The 25,109-nt window shown below is 37.6% G+C and overlaps 1 protein-coding gene and 1 long non-coding RNA gene across 2 annotated transcripts in view; one reads left to right on the forward strand and one right to left on the reverse strand.

The window, feature by feature from the left end:
• Positions 1-25,109, forward strand: part of TMCC1 (transmembrane and coiled-coil domain family 1) — a 171,780-nt gene that overhangs the window by 40,815 nt on the left and 105,856 nt on the right. The gene's annotated exons all lie outside the window — the stretch shown is intronic.
• On the reverse strand, positions 3,443-8,542 carry LOC103669530. Its single transcript, XR_570318.2, has 3 exons — positions 5,430-8,542; positions 5,128-5,276; positions 3,443-3,850 (listed from the first exon to the last, which is right to left on the reverse strand). It is a non-coding gene; the product is annotated as an uncharacterized LOC103669530 (long non-coding RNA).

The raw sequence follows: 25,109 nt of genomic DNA on the forward strand, positions 1-25,109 counted from the left end.
ATTCCATATTTATAATCTTACTGAGTGTTCTTTACAACATAGTAAATAGTAGTCTGGTTAGTTGTTTGGCACTTGGTAAGCACATAATAAACTTTCTTCCTCTCCCTCCTCTATCTTTTCTTCTTTCCCTCTTCCTTGTATGCATTTACTGCAGGTGATACATGGCATGAATTTTTTGGAGGAAATAAATGCAAATCCTAAAATATTGCTGATATAAAAAGGGGGCAACCTTAACTTAGCATATTTGAAAGAGCCATGCCTAGTTCACTAAAATAAAAATGCTATTTGATGTGGTTGACTGCTCTTTAAATCAGCTATCACAATGAGTTAGTTAATGGAATTGAATACAAGAGGTATTCAAATTTTTTGATAATCAGCATCTTTTAACTTTTTACTACTTAGTAAAATGTACTACCTTCAGGGTTAATTATGTTGACAGTGGCTTAGACCTTTATAAATAACTACACGTTACTTAATCTGTTCTATGTAGATAAAATATGGGATCTGTATTGTTACTATTATGGGATTGCCAAGTGAAATTTGTTTTTGCAAGATAGAAATCTCATATAATTTTAAGGGGCCTGTTGCCAGAGGGAGTCTGAAGCTGACAGCATTATTTATTAAATTTTTTGAAAGTAGATTTCCTTCTTCCTTGTTTTAAAGGCAGACAGTAACTACAAGAGTCATAACTTCTATAAAGAGAGAACCTATAACATTTGTTAATGTTGGGCTATTCCCATTTGGGCAGTTTATAGAAAAATGGTAAACCAATGTGCAATTTAGAAAGGAGGAATAACTGAATTTTGTTACAGTCTACATTCCCATTCCACAAACAAAAAATATTCTGTACAGGCTAACAACATAATTGCCTTGTTGCTGTGAAAAACTAAGTTTTACTTAACACTTGAATCACACCTCTGCGTCCTTAACTTGTATTTTTTCTCTTGCATGGAATGCCCCTCCCCTTTTTTGTCCATTTGCAAAATACCTCTCCAACCTTAAAGACTCCGGGTTTGAAACTTTTTTTGTCCCATAAAAGTTCATCACTCCTTTTGTCATTACTGTCCCTGCTATTGTAGCACTTGCCACATTAATGACAATTGTTTAAGTTTTCTATTTCCTTACTAGATTGTGACCTCCTTAAAAGTATAGGGTGTCATAAATACTTGTTTAGTGCGTGAATGAAAGGGGGGCTTTCTGAAATGACATGGCATTGTTTAATGAAAGCCTATTAAATTTTTAGGCTTAGGTTTATTGACTGGTAGCTAGCTGGCACTATTACTTCTGGCTCCTTTTACTTCTGGGTTATCACAGGACTCTGGTTAAAATCCACAATGAAGTTTGAACAATATGATTTATTTAATATAATAGTGTTATAAGAGTTCTTCAGTTGTGCCAAGCTTCAGGGAGACTCACTCAAAGTGTAAAGGTTCACATTTTTAAAAATAGAATAATTATTCAGTTTCAGAAGAACTTTATTACATGAATATCTTAATTAGTGTTTGTTTTTGGTGCATTTTAAATTATTAAAAGTAAGTGGAAGCGTGATGTAATGGAACAACAATGTAGTGAAATTTGTGTTTGGGGTTCCAGTTCCGACGCTAATACCAACTCCGTGATTTAGGGGCAAGTTTGAAAACCTCTTTGAACTTCGGTTTACTTCTCTGTAAAACTGTAGTTTGTATTAACATGATATTCTGTAGTATACAACTTTAATATCAATTTATTTTAAAATGTGTTTATATACAATTTTAAGAATGAAGTTGGTGCAGGGGGGACGGACAGGTGTTTCAAATATAGAAACCAGATAAATTGGGATGATTATTTAAGTTTCATAAATATTTACGCAAGGTATTTTTACGTTTCTGTTGTTGTTTTGGACTTTTTTTTTTAAGACTTTTTTTTTTTAAATCAGTTAGCCAGCTTATAGTACATCATTAGTTTCAGATGCAGTGTTCAGTAATTTATAGGTTGTATATAACACCCAGTGTTCATCACATCACGTGCACTCCTTAATGCCCATCACCCAATTACCCAATCCCCCCCACTTCCCCTCCAGTAACCCTCATTTTTAAAAGATTTATTTATTTATTTTAGAGAGGTGGGGGGAGGGGCAAAGGGCGAGGGAGAGAGAATCTAAGCAGACTTCATACTGAATGCTGAGCCTGACACAGGGCTTGATCTTAAAACCCTGAGATCACCACCTGAGCTGAAACCAAGAGCCGCCTGCTTAACTGACTGTGCCACCCAGGCTACCCTGTTTTTGGACTTTTTAAGTGATAAAGTAAATCAGAAAGCAGTATAGTCCAGTTAATCATACATACATATGTTTATACATAGGTGGGACAATGTATAAGTACTAATGTTATCCCTAGTGTGGGGTTATATATGATGGATAAAATAAGGAGAATAAAATATTTATCTTTGTTTTTCTACAAAGATAGTAAAAACTAAAGCAAATAAAGTGCCATTTCCTAAAGATTATTTGTGGCTTTGGAAGCAGATTATTATTTGACAAACAAGTAAGGAAAAGTATGGGGCGCTGGGGCCAACATGTCAAAGGCAGACTTTTTTTCTGGTTCCTAAATCTACTTAAAACTCTTACCTACGGTGGAAAGCAGAAGACAGGATTGCTTAGTGATTGATGTTCATCTCTTTTTTAGTTATGATGGGAACAAGAGGTTTTTTGTTTCTTTTCACTTTTGTTTTGTTTTGTATTTTGAGAGAGAGAGCGTGAGTGAGCCAGGTGGAGGGGCAGAGGGATAGAGAGGGAGGGATAGAGAGAATCTCAAGCAGGCTCCATACTCAGAGACCGACCCAGGGCTTGATGTCACAACCCTGACGTCATGACTTGAGCCAAAATCAAGAGTCGGGTGCTTAACTATTGAGCCACCCAGGCACCCCAAGGGAACTTAACGAAGTTCTTAAAATGGGGTGTGTGGACAAGCTTTAGGGGAATCCATTGACTATTTGGAATTGGGTCAAAAGCACTGTGTATGTCTATTCATGAATTTTATGTCTGTCACTCCAGTGACTGAGTTCATAGCTTTTAACAGATCCCTAAAGAATGTGTGATCTAAAGATTAAGAACCCCATGGACAGTGCCTGTCTTTCTATATAGAGTAAGGGGGTCGTGGATTTTCAATCACAGATTACTGAAAGGACATTGTTTATTCAGGTCTTGGAGTAATAACAGAATGATTGCAGAGCTGTTGATTTTTCTCTAGGTTATATATTTCTGTCTTTCTAGCTATTCTTTTGTAATCTTTGATTTTGGTCTACTATTTTCATCCTTTGCTGCCAGACACCTCAAAATAGATCATATTCAGAGATTCTAATTTTTCCCCTAACGGCTATGTTTATTGAAGATCTTTTCAGTTTTTTGTCGTCTAATCAAGGATTGGATCACAATCATAACTCAAATGATTTTTAACAGGTCTTGTTGCATTTGAACAATTAGAGGTTTATCTTTATTTTAATAGGCAAAAAATGAGTAAGTTCCTCCTAGAATGAAGACACCATTCTCTTAATCCATGAGTCTTTTTGTGTATCTGGGACTTTGACGATTTATATCCTGTTCAATTCATGATTGATTTTTTTTGTGTACCTAGGTGTGTAGACTTTTGACAGTTTTTTCTAATTCCTTTTCCTCTTTCCTTTCTTTGGGAGGTGCGGGTTAGAAAGAATCTTGCAGTTCTTTGCAATCTAGCAATTATCTGGGATTCTAGTTGATTATATCAGAAACACTTCATGTTTATATTTAAAACAGTATGTCTTTCTGTAAGGAACTTTATTTCCACACCAGCATCTCATTAGGTCTTCCTTCATTCCCAGGAGATTCAATTTCATTCTGTGTAGGAAAAAGATGGAAGTACTGGTACTCTTACCCTTGAAAAACAAAACAAAACAAAACAAAACAGAAAACACACAGAACTCCGGTTCTCTGTCAGCCTATCTTCCACTTGGACTTAAGATACAATCAGTTTAAGTATTAGGTTACATTGCATATTCTGAACCTTAGATATGAGGGAGCCTTTACTTTCAGTCATGGTTGTTGATTAAAGTTTTCTTAGCTTTGGAATTTCACAGATAGTTTAAGTATGTTCAACCATTTTCCATTTAAGATTTTTGGAATAAAATTTATATATATATATTTTTTGGTTAGAGTGATTCGTTTTGGAGCTGTGGCATCCTGTTACTTGACATCTGTTGTACTCTTCCTAAGGTATTGTGAAATAGGTGTGTGATATTTTAGGTGAAGTTTTTAAAATTGTGCATCATATTTGGTGATAAATGGAAACTGGAGTGTGTGATAAGAGCATAGTTGAGAAAAACCATTGTGTAAAAGATCTGTCTTTTCTTTTCTTTTTTTTTTTTTTAAGATTTATTTATTTGACAGAGAGAGACAGCCAGCGAGAGAGGGAACACAAGAAGGGGGAGTGGGAGAGGATGAAGCAGGCTCCCAGTGGGGCTCCATCCCAGGACCCTGGGATCATGCCCTGAGCCGAAGGCAGACACTTAACAACTGAGCCACCCAGGCGCCCCAAGATCTGTCTTTTCAAATTCATTTTTCACTTTTCTCTCCCAAAGGAAAAAAATTAGTAACACTATATGGTTTCCTCATGGTAATACTGATGTTTTAGAGAGACTATTCCTGCTTTACTTATCTGAAGAATTGGGGTATTAATACATATTTCACAGGGGTGTTTAAGAAATCAATAGGAAAGTAGATGTGAAATGCCTAACACAGGGACTGCACATAGTAGGTTCATTTTAACAAAGGCTATATGTAACATAAGCATAATCATGCTTACAGGGAATTGAGAATCACTAGAGCAAGGAAAATTAATATGTGCCAAAAGTTCTGCCCTGGTCAGTTTTTAAAATCATTTAGGAGTAATGAACAATTCAGAGAGGAGCGTGAAGAGTGGAAATTTCACTAAAATGAAGCGTTGTCCTTACACCGGTTGTCTGGCAGCAGAATCAAATAAATAGGAAGAGACTGGCAAACGATAGCAAAATATTTTTTATCTTTGCAACTGTCCTCAAGATTGTCATTTTCATACCTCTTAATTCACTCTGAGCTGTTTCTTTTGTTTGTTATATGTGTAGATTTTTAAAAATTACCTCGTTCTAATGAGAGAAGTCAGTTAGCTCAGGAGACAGCCTTAGTTTAACTTGGTAGGGAAGTTGAAGTCACACTGCAAAGAAGTTGAAGTCACCCACGAAGTATGCCTCTCTGCACCTGACATTCCTTCCCGAGGCGGGACTCCTCCCTGTGAATAAGAGGAAAGGCTTGGCCAATTACCTTAGACAAAGCCGGACAGCTGCCGAGCCCAGCTGGGAGGAGTCTCCTCGGAGCCCAGCGGGTATGGTCAGGGGCTTTTTACCACCGCCTTTTATTCACACCGTTTTACCCAGCAGATTACCTGAGGTGGAGGTTGAGAAGGGGGTGTCGCTCTTTGCAGGGGACCTCCTCCACTGGGAGGGCTTTAGGATGAGAAGAATTACAGTTGCCAGGTTTCTGCTTGAGGCTGATGCTTTCTAACCCCGGTGCGCCACTCCTCGCCCCACACAGACCAGAACATCAGGTTCATCCCCCCCGGAGTCTCAGGTGGCACCAGAGCGGCATCCTGGGCTGAGGATTTGGTGGAAAGAGAAGGGGTGGTCCTTCTGTCCGGACCCCTCACGGCTGACTCACAGGAAGTGCTAACCGAGCTTGGCACTGGGCGAAGCAGCTCCAGGATTCTGCCCCTCCCTGCCGCGGGTCCGCCCGCCCTCTCCGCCGTAGGCTTTGCAGTATCTCCCGATGAGACAATGAAGTGGTTCCAAGTTTGCTAGGACTCCCTGGGAAATTCTTTGGACTTCTGTGATAGTCTTCAAAATGTTTTGCCACCGACTTTTCCAAGAAGCTGTTTTTTAAAAAAACAAAAACCCCTTCCCTTCGTGGATTGCTTTGTCTGAAGATTACTCAGGGTGACCATGGTTCAACGCTTTAGCCTCAGGAGGCAGCTATCCAAGGTGGGTAGCTTGGGTAGCTTTGTGTGTTTGTTTAGGGGAAACTCTCACTAGATTCGGCATGGTTTCCTTTATCTCTAGAACTGTTCTGTCAAGCCTGCCTTCCTCCAGAGCTAAGGAGGGGCTGGGGGAGGAAGCACTGCCTTTTGTTCTTTCCTCTGACAGACACAAAGGTTTCAGGCTGACTGCACTGGCAGTCAAACTCCAGATTTTGTTACCCTAAAACCAAAGCTGTCATCTGTGAATGTGGAGAAAGTTATAGTTTGCTTCTGAAATACAGTTTCCAAGGGGGGTATGTGTGAAAGAGAATAGTGGGTAAAAAGTGCATTTTTAGTTAGCAGTTAATCTAGCAGCTTGTTGACCAAGATGAGAAAGCCTTATTGGCCTGTGGAATCAGTGCTTTTGTACAAAATTTAGTATTAAACTGGAGAAAACTTCCATAAAATAGTCCAATAAGCAAGACCTGCATAAAAATGTTAAAATGAGTGGTTGTGTTAGGAAATTTGCATAGTTAATGAAGGAGTGTGTGAAAAGCATTAACCAGAAGGCTCACAAATCAATTTTTTGCAGAGTTCTGCTTGAAAAGCAGGTTCCATTTGTGCAGTTTTGAGGGAAAGTTTCTTTTAACCTAAGAAATTCAAACTTTAAAAAAAAAAAAAAAAAAAAAAGCAAAGCTCTTCTGGAAGAGGGGCTGCCGATTTTCTGAATTAGCCCCGCCATGGCCGGCCCTCTCTTGACCCAGTCGTTAAGCTCTCTATTTAGCTGGTGCAGGAACTAGTTTGGAAAGAGGTGTGTGAGTTGAGCTTTATTTCAAAAATCATTCTGTTCCTTAAAAAGCCTAATCTAAAAAGGTAGTAGTTGGTGGCTGAATTGTGTCACCGTTCATTCCCTGCAGGCAGAAACTTAAACAAACAGTAAATCAGTAGGCCTTCTTCACCTTCTTGGTTGTTAGTCAGAATTGTTAAATCCTGAAATGTGTTATTATCTTAAGGGAAAACCTTTTAGTTCCTCACAGGCGACGTCAGTGTAGAATGTGTGCATTCAGGCAAAAATGAGCAAAGAAAGCTCTTGTGTCCATCTACATGTCAAATTTCATCTCTTGGATCGCCAAACCTAACAGGGACTTTTTAGCAGTAGTAAAATAAATTTCCCTTGCTTCTCTTCCCCCATTTCTAGCTATGTGTGTTGGGGGTAGTGGGCCAAGAAGCCCCCAAATTTCTTCTAAGCAATTTAAAAAGAATCGTTTTTTTCTCTTTGAACAATGTTTGGTTTATATATTATATTTATATGTAGTACATTTAAAAAGCAGATATGTAGATTCTCAGGGCAGTAATTTTTCTGCACAAGAGTGCCTGAAATAGTTCAGAGGCAGGTGATAATTTTCTAATTAGCAAATAACTTTATTCTAGGTACTTTGCTCCCAGTCTTTCTCTCCCATTTTATTTTTTGAACTTTTACGCTTTTCACTTTATACCATATACTGTATGCCTTGCTGTGATTTATAGAAAAGACACTTTGGGGGAATTAGGAGCACACAAAAGGTATATTATGTAAAAACATTCAAAGAGGTAACCTCTTTTAATTTCTTTTTTCTATCACCCCTCCCCTCCATTTTTTAATGTGGTTTCTAGGTCTTGTACTGAATGGTTAGGACCAAATCCAAGGAAATTTGTTTTCTATCAAATGTCCTTAATATAGTATATGCTCAGTAATGACTTGAAGAAATAATATCCTTAATTGTTTCAATCTGTGTGGGTACTAAAACATGAAAGAGAAATGAATGGTTATATCAATAAGTTTCCTTTTTTTAATTTCAGTGAATGCATTGTACCTCTGTTCTGTTTTTTTCAGCTAAACTCCTGTTACCTGAGATCACCTGTCTTAACTCAGTATATGGTATTTCTGGCACACACTGAACACTGAAAGTGAAATTAGGTTTTTGTAGGTCAAAAACAGTTGACTAGAAATTGCATGCAATTTCATATGATTCCAACTTTAGTAACAAGTATTTTTGCCAATAAGAAATAGTATTCCACAAGTGTAGAATTGTCTTAAGATGATCTCATATTTTAAAAAGCAATTTCCTATTTTAACAAAAAAAATACTCATATGATCATCTATAGACTCTGTTGGAAATTTTGTGAAAGAAAATGTAAATGTTTGCAGTTATTTTAAACCTAATATCTAATTTAGATTCTTTTTATCTTAAGTTTGATAGCAATGTTTACTTACACTGGATATTTTCCCTAGAGTATTCAAATGATTCCTTTAGGCTAATAGATGTTCACATCTGAACTTGTAAAAGGAGGAAGTAAATTAAGAAATAGATGAAGTAAAAATCTTCATTTTTAAAAAGCGATGCTCAATAAATTCTTTTTGACTAGATCCTACCTGACTCCCAGAAAATTTCTCTTTTCTTTGCCACTTTAGATTTTCTTTCTACATAGTTTTCTCACATGTGACTTGAAAAATATTCACTAATGAAAGCTTTTTCTTTCTGCCCAATGTCCTCTGCATGAGCTAGTCAGAATAGTCTAGAACCTGCCAATGTGGACTTACGTAATTCTCCTAATGAATGTTCAAGTTAGGTGGTATCAGCTTCATTTTGTCATTAAAGAAACAGGTTTGGAGAAGTTAAGTCATTGGTCCAAATCAGGAGGTAGAGTCACGTTCAAACTTAGGTCTAATTCCAAACCCATTCTGTTTCCCCACACCAACTGTCTTCCTAAGCTTCTGGTGTATTAGTCATTCTACTCTTCATCTCTCATGTTTCTCCACATGTTTATACGTGGTTATAGAAAACAATTTGGTAAGTAACTTGGGTAACTTCCTTAGAGCAGCTCTTTCCCCTGCAGTTGAAATTAGTATCTGATAGGGTTTAAATTTATCAGTCAAACTTGGTAAGTGTTTCTTGCAATTGAAGTTTTTTTTCCTTTGGCCAGAGAAACAGTGACTTGAGTAGATGGTTGATTTAATAAAGTCATATTAAATGTAGTTTGAAGTTTACTGCATGCATTTATATGAGCCTTTAGACTATACTGCCTTTTAAAAAACTTCTATTAAGGAGAGAAAGTTACTCTTAAATTTCTGTATTAGTGCTTAAGAGATGAAATACAATGAGTTGCACATTCAGAAGGTCTTAAGTCATTTGGCTCTAACCTTCCTTCCCCCATCTTATAAGTGGGTAATAGAAAATTAGTTTTTTCCTTTTTTTCAGGAGCTTCAGTTTTTTAGGAGGTATAATAAAAGCTGAGGAGGCTTTGAGAAATGGTTTTAAGATAGATTATTCCAGTAAAATACTATACCCTTTTATTTTACTTTTGAATGGTAATGATTTTCATAAGTTCTGAAATTAAAAATTACCTAACTCTGGGGGTGCCTGGGTGGCACAGTTGGTTAAGTGTCTCACTCTTGGTGTTGGCCCAGGTCCTGATCTTAGGGTCCTGAGATCAAGCCCCGCCCCCTTGCCCCTCCCGCTTGTGTTTGCGCGCGCGCGTGCGCTCTCTCTCTCTCTCTCTCTCTCTCTCTCTCTCAAACAAATAAACCTTTTTCTTTTTTAAAAAATTACCTAACTGTGAAATCTTGCTTCCAACTGTGTCTTTTCGACTGGTTTATATCCCTGCCACTTTAGGTAGCCAGTTTCTTATTTATCCTTCCACTGTTTGTTTATGCATATGTAAGAAAATGTGAACATGTTTGCTGACCCTTCTAAAATGAAAGCTAAATGCTGTACAGTTTGTTCTAAGATAACTTGGACTTTAATTTTCCAGATATGGATCTAAATAGTTATTTCAATTTGGGGTTCACATTTATTTTTAACATTTTCATGGGTTTCATACTTAGAAATACAATGTTTGGTGTTTATATTTAGCCAAAAGTTAAGTGCTATATCTTCCTTTGAATCATTAATCCACTTTTAGGAGGCTTAAATCAGGTAGTGGTGTCATCAGCATTGAAGGATTGTTGTGATGTATTACATAACCAAAATAGGAGGACTGATAATTGCTCTTCTTTAATGAAATTAGACTCTTAGTAGGATTAATTCCATATAGTATGGATGTGGTGGGAATAGAGAATGGCTTTCTTTTTTTTCTTTTTCTTTTCTTTTTTTTTTTTTTTAAAGATTTTATTTATTTATTTGACACAGAGAGAGAGACAGCCAGAGAGAGAGAATACAAGCAGGGGGAGTGGGAGAGGAAGAAGCAGGCTTCCAGTGGAGGAGCCTGACGCGGGGCTCGATCCCATAACTCTGGGATCACGCCCTGAGCCGAAGGCAGACACTTAACAACTGAGCCACCCAGGTGCCCCGAGAATGGCTTTCTTATTCAAATATATTGGCAATAATAGTCTAAAATAGAGAAACTGGTTTAGAAATATGTGTATGGTAACTCTGAAATGTTTTTGTGGTATCGATGCCAGTTTAAATTTTAAAAATTACAGTAAGCTATAGACTGTAGATCTGAAAAAGTAGAATATGCTGCCAACAGAAGATAGTTAACCGCCTTGGAAGTGTGTTGCTTTTTTTGTTTCTTAAGTTCTAACACAACTGCTCTCATTTGGTGTTGATTTGAATGTTATCTTCCTGAGAGAGATGGATATAGTAAATGACTCAATTAATTAGATGTTCTTTGAGTAGAAATATGTTTACCAAAGACTGTTAATTTTGAAGATCAGTGAGCTGATACACTTGAAAGTGCTTTGAAAACTGTAAAGCACTGTATTAATTTAAGAATTTAAGGTGATGATATTTTCATTATTCTGTTATTCCATAAGTTGTTTTTGTTTTTTAAAGTAGTCTCCACGCTGGGTGTGGAGCCCAACACAGGGCTTGAACTCACGACCCTGAGATCAAGACCTGAGCTGAGACCAAGAGTCCGGTGCTTAACCAACTGAGCCAACCAGGTGCCCCCCATAAGTATTTTTTAGGCTTCATTTATTTTCAAGTACTCTCTACACCCAACATAGGGCTTGAATTCATGACCCTGAGGTTAAGAGTCGCATGTTTCTCCAACTAAGCCAGCCAGATGCCCTATTCCATAAGTAGTTTTGAAAAGACTTGATTGTTCTTTAACATTGTAGTTTAAAATACACACATATGCCCACCGCCCTCCCCACCTCCCCTTCTCTTTTATATGTAGGAGGCCATCTTTGGGTAGGTAACAGTGATCACCTCTGGAAAGAGGACCTGGGACACTTGGGTTGAGGGTAGGAGGTAGACTTCCTTTTTAAAACTATTTACCACATACATAACTTTCTGAAATAATAGCTCTAGTCAAATATGTTAAAAGTTCATAAGAAACAAACTGAGGGTTGCTGGAGGAGAGAGGGGTAGAGGGATGGGGTAACTGGGTGATGGGCATTAAGGAGGGCACGTGATGTAATGAGCAACAGGTATTATATAAGACTGATGAATCACAGACCTGTACCTCTGAAACCAATTATACATTATATGGTAATTTAAAAAAAGAATTAAAAATAAAATACAATCATTAAAAAAAAAAGAAACTGTTTAATGGTAGGAACTTGACCTCAAGGAGGGAGTGTAGAAACAAGAAGGCCCACTCTGTTTTGCCTCCCATATCATGAGGTAGCTCACATGCTGAATAAACAAATGGAAGCCAAAAAATAAACACCAAATGAACAACAACAACAAAAAGTTGAAAACGTAGAAGTGAATTTCAGGCTCATTATTTTTCAGTGAAAATCATTGCTAATAGTTTTCTTAAAGGTTAATGTTTGAAAGATGATATTCTTCTGGGCTTGGTACTTTCTCCCAATCATCCAGCTGTTATTCACAGGTTGAAGATAACCTTTTTGTGTAACACATAAGTTTGTAGTATAGAATCACTAACTTTTTAAGAATTCTTTAAATGAACCTGTTTAGGCTAAGTTAATCATACTATTCTGAAAGCATGTTTTAGGAATGGTGTATAAAGTCAGGAATACATTTTACTTGTGATATCTGTATAGAAGATGCAAGTAATACTTACTATTATGAAATATTCTGATTTGTTCTTAATCATTTTGGCTTACATGAGAAAATGAAAAGAAAAGTTTGCTCTTTTGGACACCCTGGGTTAGTTAGAACTTAGCTTCTGCTCTATACATAGACCCCAAACAGAATCCTATTGCAAAACATGTTGATTAAAAAGAAGAGAATGCAAGTGGACTTGGCCTGTGGTAACACAGGAAATTTACATTAAATTTCAATTTGTTCTATCAACTGTTTTATTAGAAGCATATCATTTTGTCCTTACTAAAAACTTTAATATCTGTTATTTTTAGGGAGTTCTAATATGAACATCCTTTCGGAATCTAATCTGAGTGTTAGTTTATTTTTTCTGTGGGGAAATTTAACCAAGGTAATGGGGTTCCAGCCAAATGGCTCAACTTCTGTGGGGTGAACAGAGAGGTAAATCTAGAAAACTATCTTTGAGATAATACATGTGGATCATTTAATATTATTGTGTAGTATGTGGAATTTTATCTGCAAACTCTTAATATATTTGTCTAATATTCTTTCCCTGTCTTTTAATTAGTTGAAGATATACAATGAAATGATACAAACAACACCCATTCTCTTTTTGGTATAGAGTATGCTTGTGTTGAGACTTAGGAAACTAGCCACAGAGGTTGATCTCAACAGATTCTCTTTGGACAGAATTGGAAATCTGACCCATCCTACCGAGTAGCTAGTGGTGAATGATTATTTGAGTTTTGAGTCTTATGAAATGATGTTATTGATCATTGTATTCAATAACACCCAACCATTAGGACTTTAAGAAATTTTAGAGCATATAATATACATTCTCTGTATATTCTAACTTGGAAAGAACTTGGAACATAGTAAATGGAGATAATAGGTTGTATATAAAGATGAACATCAGGACACCTGGGTGGCTCAGTCGGTGAAGCATCTACCTTCGGCTCAGGTCATGATCCCACAGTCCTACATCAGGCTCCCTGATCAGCAGGGAGTCTGCTTCTCCCTCTCCCTCTGCCTGCTGCTCCCCCTCCTTGTGCACCCTCTTTCTTTCTGTATGACAAATAAATAAAATCTTTTAAAAAAAGATGAACATATACTTCATTTCTTACTACTCATTTCCTTTACACATATCACTCTCGCTGCACCCCTTCCCTGCTATTTTTCAAATGTACCACAGTTCTGCTTCTGTTCCTTCTGCCTATAAAGCTGGTTCAGCTTATGATTTTTTAGTTTTATGATGGTGTGAAAGCCATACGCATTCAGTACAAATTGTACTTGGAATTTTGAATTTTGATCTTTTCCCTGGCTGGCCATACAGTATGACACTCTTTTGTGATGCTGAGTAGTGGCAGCAGCTGCAGCTCCCAGTCAGTCACACAATCACAAGAGTAAACAGCTGATACAACTATTCTATCCCCATACTACCATTCTATTTTCCACTTTCAGTACAGTATCCAGTAAATTACATGAACTCTTCAATACTTTATTATCAAATAGACTGTGTTAGATGATACTGCCCAGCTAGGCTAATGTAAGCATTCAGAGCACAGTTAAGGTAGGCTGAGCTAAGCTATGTTTGGTGGGTTAGGTATATAAAATGCATTTTTGACTTAAAGTGTCTTCAACTTAAATGCATTTATTGGATGTAACTCAATCATACGTCAAGGAAGATCTGTATCTGTATGATTTGCTCTTGTAATTCTTTGAGGTCACAGCTCAGAGGTCACCTTTTCAGCAAGGTTTTGACTGTTTCCTTTAAGATGGCAAAACTGCTTCTTACACATACACCTTTTCCCCAACTCTCCTTATCTCTCTCCTCAGTTTCTTTTCTTTTTTCCCCTCCAGTGTATTTAGTATCATCTGCTACATTATATTTTTTTCTTATTTTTGTGTGCCCCCCACCAGTGTAAACCTTAAGGTAAGAGTGGTTGTCTCTTTTGTTCCCTTCTATGTGCAGGAACATAGAATAGTATCTGGTATCTGATAAGTGGTAAATAAGTGTTCATTTCATGAATGAATTTAAGTATAAAGAACAGTAAAAAAAAAAAAAAGTGGCTAGTCTCCTTGTCTACTTTCTTCCATGTCTTTCCACTCTACTGCCACCATGCCCACCTCAGGGTATTTCTACTCCAGCCTCCCTTCTGCTCCAGAATAATCTCATGTCTGATAAGACTTGCCATGTAGTAGACACCAAATAAATATTTGTTGGATATTTGCTAATATTATCTTCTTCCCCAGATATCAGACAAATCTAAAGATCAGAAATGGTGATAAACTAGCAACCTGCTCTGGTTCTTGAATTAGAGGTATTCACATTTTTAAGTCATCTTTTTGATGTGATGAAAAGAGCACAGAAATAGAAACTCAGGATTCTTCTGTTCTTTGTGATTTTAGATAAATCGCTCAGTTTTTCTGTGCCTTAGTTCCTGAATCATAAAATGGAATAATAATGTTTTGCTCTTATTATCTCTTAGAAACAAGTAAACAATGGCTATGAATATGTTTGGAATGGTATTTAAAATTCTTAAACATAAGGTAATATTCCACGCCAAATTTTACAACTGTCAAGTACTTTTAAATAGTCAAGTCCACTAAAGTGGCTTTCAGTCCTTTTTTTCTGTTAGGGTGAATGTTGGAAAATAGAGGCTTCTCTCCTCACCCCCCCTTATAAATAAAGGTCTGTGTCAAGTGGTGATAACCTACCACCTTTAGTAAGTGCTGTATATCGTGTGTGAGAGTTATCACAAAATAAATGCTAGAGCTGTACTGACTATTGGAAAGTTTTTGTGTCTGACTGCATTTTTCCTAGATTTTGAGATTTAGAAAATCGTTCCCCTATAGATTTTATCCTTTAGACTCCTGCATAGTCATCAGTACTTAGAAACATCCTAATGAAATTTCCATTCTCTGTGATTCAGTGAGCAAATATATTTCAATATTTAGGTAATATAGAGACTGTTTAGGTATCTGACACCTTTCAGAGTTGGGGTAACCTGAAAAACAGGAGGACTCATGCTTCATTCATTTGAAGAGACTAGTGACACAATACTTGAGCTGTCACTAGGTTTGAGAAACCTAACTCAGTATTAACAATAAAAATATGTTTGTGTCTGACTTTAAGTTGTGAATATTTAGTGGCTTTAAGAACCACCTTGCCTGTTTCTCAAGGGAAAGAGCATAAAAAAGGCTGCTATAAAATAGCTTATTTTAAAGGACACTGTCTAAATGGAATTCCCATTCTGATTTCTCAGTTAACTGAGATTTTTGGAAATTTTTTAATTTTTTACCATTGGAGTTTTTGAAATAGTGCTTTAGCTGATAAATGGGAGTGTTTTTTCTAGCACTAGCTTCCAAATACTTCCATTGTCTATCCTCAAAACAAAAAAAGAAATAACATACCACAACTCATCTGATAATCACATGCTACTCAGCAACCACCAGAAGAATATCGAAAAGATAATGACACACATTCCCAAGAGATGCTCCTCTCCCTTTTATCCAACTCCTCCTACACTAGTAAAAGTAGTTCCCCAAAGGGATCACAGGGGGAATAAGCAATGAGAGAGACTGTTACGTCTGTCAGTACCATGCTAATTCTACAGCTCCGAGGACTCCAAAATATAGGTGTTGTTCGTTTCCTCAGTGCCACTCCCTCTCATGTATTTTGCCAAGGTCTCCTATGTCCTCTGTGTTGCTAAATCAATGATCAGTTGTTAGCAACATTTGGCACTTGGAGACTCTATTCTCAATGAAACACGTTCTTCACTTGGCTTTCAGGATACCACACTCAGGGTTTTCCCCCTACCTCACTAGTCATTCAATCTCAGTCTCCTTTTCCTGATTTTAATTAATACTGCTATCATAGGTTCAGTCCAGTTTACTGCTTTCTTAGTGATTTTATTTAGTCTTCTGGTGTTAAGTACCATCAATATGTTGACAATTCTCAAATGTACTTCCTGGTCCTGATCTTTTCCTTGAACTCTAGACCTGTATATTCAGCTGCCTATTTGACATCTCCATTTGGATGTCTAATAGATATTTCAAAATTAATGTGTCCAAAACTAAGCTTCTGGTATCCTCTCCCCTCCCTGGTTTTCTTGGTCTTCCCCTTCTCATTCATTGGCATCTCTATCCTTCAAACCTAAGATCTTCTCATTCCTAATATACCAGCAGATCTTCTTGGCTCCACTTTTAAATATGTCTAAAATTTGCCTATTTCTGGTTGCTCCTACCATCGTCTTTCATCTGTTTATTGCATTAACCTCCTAACTAGTCCTCCAAGATCTACACTTGCCCCATTTGAGTTTATCGTTATCACAAGAGACAGAGTGATACTAATAAAACTTAAACCATGATGTCATTCCTATGATCAAAACCCTTCAGTGTCTTCCTTTCTCATTCACCCTGTGTTGCCTACACAGTCTGTCTGTCCATTAACTCTGACATCATATTCTATTCTCCCCTTTGCTCATTTCCTCTCTAGACATACTTGTCCTCTTGCTATTCTGGAACATACCAAGCATAGTCCTCCCTCAGAACCTTTGCAATGTACTTTACCCTCTGCCTGGGATGCTCGTCCTCCAGATAGCTACATCACTCATTTGCTTATTGCTTTCATGTCTTTCCTTAAAAGTCATCTTCCCAGATAATCTCAGTGAGACCTTCCTTGAGCACTCTAAAATTACCATACCCCCTTGTTTTATTTTTTTATCCCTAGCTTTTATTTCCTGATATCTACTATATCATTTACTAATTTATTTTGTCTTCTTCTCTCCTGCCGCCTCAAGAATGTAAACCTTGGAGGCATTTGTCTATTTTGCTTATTAATGTATCCTTGTACCTAGAATATAGTAGATGCTTAGTTTCTGTTTATTGAATACATGAATGAAATACTTTTTTGAAAAAAAAGTGGAAGAAAAGAGCCATCCTGAATTAAGAACATAATATTCCATGTAATGTTATGTTTTATTATCAAACAGAAATCTTAGTGTTTAACTTTTTTGAGTGATTTTGTCATTTCCCCTGTACAAGTAACCAAAAAAGAAAACAAAACAAATCTTTTGCCTAGTCTTTATTTTTAGCTTTTTTGTAATAAAACCCTAGAGATTTCTTCTTGCCAACAAGAAAAATTCAAGTTAGGGATGCTTGGCTGGCTCTGTTGGTGGAGTGTGCGACTCTTGATCTCAAGAGTTTTGAGTTTGAGCCCCACGTGGGGTGTAGAGATTTCTTAAAAATAAAATCTAAAAAATCGAAGTTATTCACACCTCTTATTCAGTTTGAGCCTATGAAATAGATCAGTCAAATATTATTGTCCCACTTTGTAGATATATAAGATTTCAGTGTTTCTTAAAACTCTTCAGTAGACATTAACAAAGAAGTATCTCTTGTTTTGGTAGTAAATGTCAAATTCCTTAAGTAGCTTAAATTCCAGTTGGGAAGACAAAGCTTGAAAGAAGACAAAACTAATCTCTATTTAATTGTGCCCAAACATGGCCTATATACTAGTGCTGTGAGAGCTTAACAAAGGGAAGGTAAGCTAGGAGAGCTCAAAGGAGATGGGCTTTGAAAGCTCGAAAGTTGGGCAGAGAACCAGTGAGAGGAGAGGGAACAAAAATCAGTCCGAGGATTATCGTCTTTCTTCTCTGCAGTATCCCTCAAACCTGGAAGTATCTCCCACAGTTTGTTTGTTTATTGAAGGAATGAATGTGATAATGAGAGCATAGTGCCCTACATAATTAGTGAAAACTGCTTGGCCAACAGATTTAGCAAAGAAAATGTATGAAGATACTTTATGAAGCCAAGTCTGGAGGGTTTAGATGCCAGGATGAAGATTTCGGACTGGTTTGGTTAAGTGTTAATAATCTAGACCACATTCTTAAGTAGAAGGAAACCTATGATGTAAACAGTGTGCTAAGAAATTTTGTCTAAGGTAACAGCTCCTTACAATAGAACTTTCTGTGGGAATGGGATTATATCTGTGCTGTCCAGTATAATAGTCACTAGCCACATGTGTCTGTTAAGCACTTGAACTGCATCTAGTATGAATTAGGAACTGAATTTTAAATTTAACTTAATTTTTTATTTAAATAGCCACCTGTAGTTAGTGGTTACCATATTGAACAGTGCAAGAGAATACTGAATACTTTGGAGAGGGAACAGACTAGGATTGAGAGAACAGGTAGTATGCTTTGAGAGTAATCCAGGCATGAATGATGAAACTTAAAAAGGGAGACTATGCATTGTTTAGGAGAGAGATCGGCAGAATTTAATGAAACTGAGATGAAAGACGGAAGACCAGATTTTAAGCCAAGACTCTGAGTAATGAGGAATTTAATTGTTAAGAAAATAGGAGATTTGGGTCAAGCTGATGGATGGTTTCTTAGTTTGGGTGCAAGTTCGAGTGTGCATATTATGTCTTTGGTGAAGATTGAATGGCTAAGTAGAGAGATTTTGCATTTGGAAATAGAGAATTTTGGATTAGATAATGGTCATGATGTTAGAGTGTCAGTCTAAGTTTTTGAGCAGATAATAAAGGAGTGAAGGTGGTGATGAGTGTCAAATGCCAAGGAGAAATTAAAGTGGAGATGGACTGAATTTAGTCATATAACTATAGATTTAGTAGAGGAAGACATCCTAGAGATTGTCATCTAGTCCATTCATTTTACAAGTGAGGAAAGTGATGCTCAGTGATGTGAAATGAAGTGCTGAAATATACAGAGCTTGTAAACATCAAGTTGAGGGCTTAAACCGAAGTTCTCTGCTGACCCTTTCAATTTACTGCAGAAATCCTACTGAGAAGTTTTCGTGGAGTGTGATGGAAGCTAGATAACAGTGATAAGAAAGTAGAATATGGGATGGAGAAATGGAATTAGTAAGTGTAGGCAGCTTCTTTGCGAAACCTGGCAGTGAAAAAGGGATTGAAATGATATATAATTGAAAGAGGCAGTGAGCTCAGACCAAAGTTTTATTTTGGTTCCAGAAATATTGTTGAATAACTATTCTGGCATGACAGGCAAGGGATAAAAGTGCCAAAGTGGTATTATCTTCCTCTTATTGCTGCTTAGGGAGATGAAGTAATTGACTTGTAGGATATATCATCTTTGGTGCCAGAAATAGTCCTTAGATCTACTGAAACTATTAAGTGATCAAACCTCCTTTTTCCAAAGAGTCCTGCCTTACTGCACATTGTTCTGTTTTGGTTCAAGATGTAGATTGTTGGGGGGCGCCTGGGTGGCACAGCGGTTAAGCGTCTGCCTTCGGCTCAGGGCGTGATCCCGGCATTATGGGATCCAGCCCCGCATCAGGCTCCTCCGCTATGAGCCTGCTTCTTCCTCTCCCACTCCCCCTGCTTGTGTTCCCTCTCTCGCTGGCTGTCTCTATCTCTGTCAAATAAGTAAATAAAATCTTTAAAAAAAAAAAAAAGATGTAGATTGTTGGGGGCGCCTGGGTGGCTCAGTCATTAAGCGTCTGCCTTCGGCTCAGGGCGTGATCCTGGCGTTATGGGGTCGAGCCCCATATCAGGCTCCTCTGCTGGGAGCCAGCTTCTTCCTTTCCCACTCTCCCTGCTTGTGTTCCCTCTCTCGCTGGCTGTCTCTCTGTCAAATAAATAAATAAAATCTTTAAAAAAAAATGTAGATTGTTGGTGTGATTGGCATTTTACTTGGAAAGATATGACTTCATAATATTTCCTATTCTTCAGGCCATTTGATCTGCTAAGATCTAAAAGGAATTCAGAGAGGCAAATCTTCAGCATGAAGACTTTGAGTATGTTCTTTTTGTAACTTAATTACCCAACCACCATTGTTTGAGGATATTTACCATGATATTAAAGAACCAACTACTATGGGAAGTTAAATGTGCCATAATACGTTAATTATATCTCAAAGCTGGAGTGGTTTAAAGGGGAGAGGTTTCCCTGATTCCCCCCACCACTGAAAATGTACCGCAAATGATACCTTTTTACATCTTTAAAATAGGATACCGTATTGGAAAGAGAATTTTTAGTGAAATGGTGAGTACAGATGATGAGAATACAACGTGGAGAAAGAGAAAGAATTTAAGATTGTTAAGGACTGACTCTAGGGGCACCTGGGTGGCTCAGTTGGTTAAGCGTCCAGCTTTTGATTTCAGCTCAGGTAATGATCTCAGGATCTTGAGATCGAGCCCCACATTGGCTCTGCACTGAGTGTGGAGCCTGCTTGAGCTTCACTCTCTTCTCCCCCTTTGCTCCTCCACCCCCACCACTCACATGTGCACTCTATCTCTTTAAAAAAAAGATTGTTAAGGACCCAAAGACATTACAGTTGTCTTACAGAAAAAATTATCTCAGGAGACTTCTTTGGCTTTAGCCCTATGTGGAAAATGAAGTTAAAATATAAGAGATTTTTTAATTTTGCAGTGATGTCTTAGAATCAAAATCTGACAAGGGGTTTAAAGCTGGAAATTACATCTTGATGTTTAATTTCTACTGCCAACTCAATGCTGACCAAGCACATGACCAACTACTTAGTTGATTCACTGCTGCTAGGTAGTCTCTGTATATTACGATGTAAGATGTACTTCTACTGTAAGTCATTGAATTCTGAAAAAAATTGCCAAATCAAAAAACAGTTGTTTGATGCTAGAGTCTCAGAAGAAAAAAACACCCGCAAACAACAAAACGAAACCCTGTTAGGATGGAGTGAAGCTGTTTTAATAATTTTTTAAAAGGGGCCATATTATCTTGAGAAAGTAGTATACTTCTAGCAATTGTGCCGTACTGCAAAGAAACCAGATCTTATGAAATTCCACTTAGACCAAAGGCCCAAAAGGGAAAAGTATCTTTAGCCTTACTGAGGCACAAGCACAAATGCATAGTGATAACAGTCACAATTAGGATATCATTTACTTTCCAATTTCATGTTCTTTTGGCCTTAGTAGTAAAGGAAAACTTAAATCTGTGTTTATATTTTGAATTGGTTAGTTTTTATTCTAGACCTTGGTCTATTAATGTACTCTGTCTAGTAAATAGACTGTTTACCTGAGAATATTCGGAAACTTGAATGCTGTGGTTTGCTTTTAGAACATTTCAGCCTAGAAGAATGTCTTGTTTACTTTTTGCTTGCTAAGCATGTATGACTGGCAGAAGGCCTGTAGCCCTGCTGCCCACATGGTCTGGACGAAATAACTAGTAGTCTGTTAGAGAAGAACAAAAGAGAAACAAGGAAAATAATTTTCCTTTGGCCAGAAGATAATCACTGGAGCCTTGATCACTAGAGTTGAGGCAACAACCAAAGTAGAGGGAAATCAATGGAAAGTAGTGTGTGCTGGTAGGAAGGAGGCATTTGAGTTGGGGGTTGGATTGCATAGCATACAAAATAAAGGTTCCTATTGATCAGTGGTATTTCAGCCTCATGTTCCCAATTGGAATTTAAGTGAGAAGTATTGTGGCATTTTCTTGTTTAGTGTTTCAGAGGAATTTGTGTTTTTTCAGCTTAGTGTACTTTTGTTCTTTATTTAAAAATAGGCAAATCTCTTGACTCTCATGGGGATAATTAAAGAGTGTAATCTAACAAAATAAAAGCACAAAAAATGAGATCTAATTGGGCTGTGATACTGTGCTTCTAACCTGTCTACTTTTAGAAAAGTCAAGAAGTCTTATTCTAGAATAAGGGAAGCCCAAGGAGCCTGTCTTTTGAGGGGGAAGGCAGGTATGTGGTATTTCTCTGAGTCATATCTGGGGGGGTGGGAAGCTAAATAAACAGCTGTGCACTGAAGTCTATGAGTCTGTTGACCTACTTTTAAGTCACTTAAATACTTCTGTGCCTGTGCTGAAACCAAACTGGAATGTTGGAAAAAACCTTGAGATGGTACCTCTCAGTAGTTTCCCCATAAAAAATCCTATCCCTTTGCTTATTTTCGTATTCTCAGAATAGATATGGATTTTTAAATCAGATAATTCCCCTAGGAAGATTACTGTAAATTACTATAATATGCTGATATTTTTTTGTACTTTTTTCCATCAGTGAAGGAAAGATCATCTTATAGCAATAGGTGTGATTTATTGGGTGCCTGTTGTGTTGCAGATATTATATTCAGCACTTTATGAACAAGATCTCATTTAATCCTCTACAGTTGTGATAATTAAGATTCAGATTGAGACTTGCTCCTCATAGCATACATAGAGAAGATTGTATCAGTCTTTGAATAGTGATTAAATAGTGTTGTTATTTTTTAAAGATTTTATTTATTTATTTGACAGAGACAGCGAGAGAGGGAACACCAGCAAGGGGAGTGGGAGAGGGAGAAGCAGGCTTCCCGCGAGCAGGGAGCCCGATGCGAGGCTTGACCATCAGGACCCTGAGATCATGCCTTGAGCTGAAGGCAGACGCTTAACGGCTGAGCCACCCAGGTGCCCCTAAATAGTGTTTCATCTATTTTCTTGTTTAATTTTATATTCCTATATCCCGACTCCTTAGCATAGTTCCTGGCACATGGGAAGCACTTAAGAAATATTTGTTGACTATATATCTGACTCCACTGAATATATACTTTACCTTAAAGCCAAGCTCCCTTTCTAATAAAGAATGCTCTTCTACAGCATCCAGCACTTTGGGAATATTAGCTGGCTTTTGTCCTTTTTCTCTGGCCCTTCTTGCTTCTTTTCGGGCACCCCTTTTCTTCTGCTCATTCTTTAAATGTTGATGTTCCTCCAGGCTCTGTTTTAAGCCCTCTTTAAGTCTCTCTCTATACTTCCCATGGGGAATGTTTGTTTTACTGACATTATTTGTTATTCACATGTGGAAGATCCTCAAATCAGTATCTCCAGCTAAGATTTTGTGAGCTGAGCTTCAGTTCCATTTATTTTATTCATGTATTTATTTGTTAATTCATTCAGCAAACATTTATCAACTGTATACCATCTACACAAAGTATAGCAATGAAAAAGATAAACAGTTTTCAGTTCTTATGGAGCTTATGTTGTAGAGAATAAACAAGATTCTAGTAAGTGCTACAAAGACAGTAAATCAAGGTTATGTGATAGAGCGTGGTTAGGGAAGAATTCTCTGAGGAGTTGATATTTGAGATATAAAGACAAGGAGCAAGACTTGTGTGTTGACTAATTTATTTTGTCTTGAGTTCTACGAGATGAGACTGTGGGGCCTGTATGCCTGAATTCACTAAAGCCAAGGGTTTGTAAGGCACGCTGCTCTTGTTAAGACTTCTATCTCCTTCTCATTGGCACACTTGCGGCTCATTACAACTTGTAGGATAGCATTTGATGTGGATTTCCACTCTCCATTTCTCCATGTTAAAGTGAAAGATTTAGGCACTACGTACAATTGGTAAAAAAAACATTTTCTTAAGAGTTATAACTATATGTAAACATTGTATAATGGTATGGAATAAAACGCACATTGTAGGACATTTTCTTTAAAAAAAAAAAAAAAGACTTGTGTGTTGAAGGAGGAAAGGGGAATGAAGGAAAGAAGTGAGGCAATTCTCTGATGAAAAAAAGAAATTCCCTAAAAGGGGGGGTGGGGACTTGGTCAGTGTAGGTAGGGCTAGGTGAGAGCAATTAATAAAAGATGTAAAAGGGTGCATACCATGGAGGGATTTTTTGGCTATGGTAAGTTTGTTTTTATTCCAAAATTCATAGGAAGCCCTTCAAGGGTTAAAATAGAGATTAACATGATCTGATTTTTATTTTTAAAAAACCACTTGGCTACCATATGAAGACTAGAAGATAGAAGTGGATACATGGAGACGATGGAGGGAGGTAATGATGCTTTGCAGTAGAGTAGTTAACTGTGGTAATGAAGAGTGGTGGACAGATTTGTGCTATATTTTGAAGGTGAACCTCACAGGATTTGGTAATGTGGGAAATGAGAAGAAGAGTCATTTGCCTACTTGACATCTTTTTTGGGTTGTTTCAGAGTCACCCAGTATTTAACATGGTCAAAACTGAACCTACTTTCCTCTCCTCTTCCTTCTCCCAAATTTACTTCCTTTCCAGTGTTTCTTCTATTAGAGCAAGTGGGAGTGGGGGGGTGTGCAGAGGGATGTGGGAAAGCAGACTTCCTGCTGAGCAGGGAGCCCGACGAGATGCAGGGCTCAATCCCAGGACCCTGAGATCATGACCCGAGCCAAAGCTGCTTAACCAACTGAGCCACCCAGGTGACCCTTTTCCAGTGTTCCTTATTAAATGTCACTCCCTATGAACTCATTTGCTTAAGACAGAAGCCTCCAACCAGTAAAGGCCATTGATTCTTGTATTTGAATGCAAATGTCTCTATCCACAGTGTCACACCTGGATTTCCACATCAGTCTCCTAACTGGTCTCCTTGCTTCCTATGTTATTATCCCAATCTAATCCATTCTAGATGCTGTAGACAGATTTAATGAAGGTATTTCTCTCCTGAAAATTCTTCATTGGCTCCCTCAGGTTGAAGCTCCCCTAACGTCATCTGTAGATTCTTTCTGAAATGGCCTCTGCTTGCCTCTTTAGCCTCATCTTTCACCCTTCACCCTTGCTATCTGCCAGCCACACTGAATTACCATTTGTTCCTCAGTGAGTCATACTCTAGTTCTCATTGCACTTGTCTCTTTGTCTAACCCTGTTTTTGCCCACTCCCCAACAAAATTCATCCCCAGCGAACATGCAACATACAAAAACTCTTGAATGTCCTTTGGGCATCGGCTTAGATGTCATGTCTTCAGAGAGACTTCTGATCCACCAACTCTAAGTTAGTTGCCCCTGTTTTATGTTCTCTTAGCACCCTGTACAATCTCCCACCAAGGTACTATCTCAGTATTTTGAATTGCCCTTGTTTTCTACTAGACTATAAGCTTCATAAAGGTAGGGGCACTATCTTCCATGTTCACCATTATATTTTCAGCTTCTGGATTCTTTAAGTTTTTATTACAGTTAGTTAATATACAGTTGTAGTATTAGTTTCATGTGTACAATTTAGTGATTCAACATGTACATACATTACCCAGTGCTCATCACAAGTGCACTCCTTAATCCCCATCACATATTTCACCCATCCTTCCACCCACCTCTGTTCAGTAGCCATCAGTTTGTTCTCTATAGTTAAGAATCTGTTTCTCGGTTTTTCTCCCC

Source organism: Ursus maritimus, unplaced genomic scaffold, assembly GCF_017311325.1.
Source record: "Ursus maritimus isolate PB19 unplaced genomic scaffold, ASM1731132v1 scaffold_14, whole genome shotgun sequence".
NCBI lineage: Eukaryota > Metazoa > Chordata > Mammalia > Carnivora > Ursidae > Ursus > Ursus maritimus.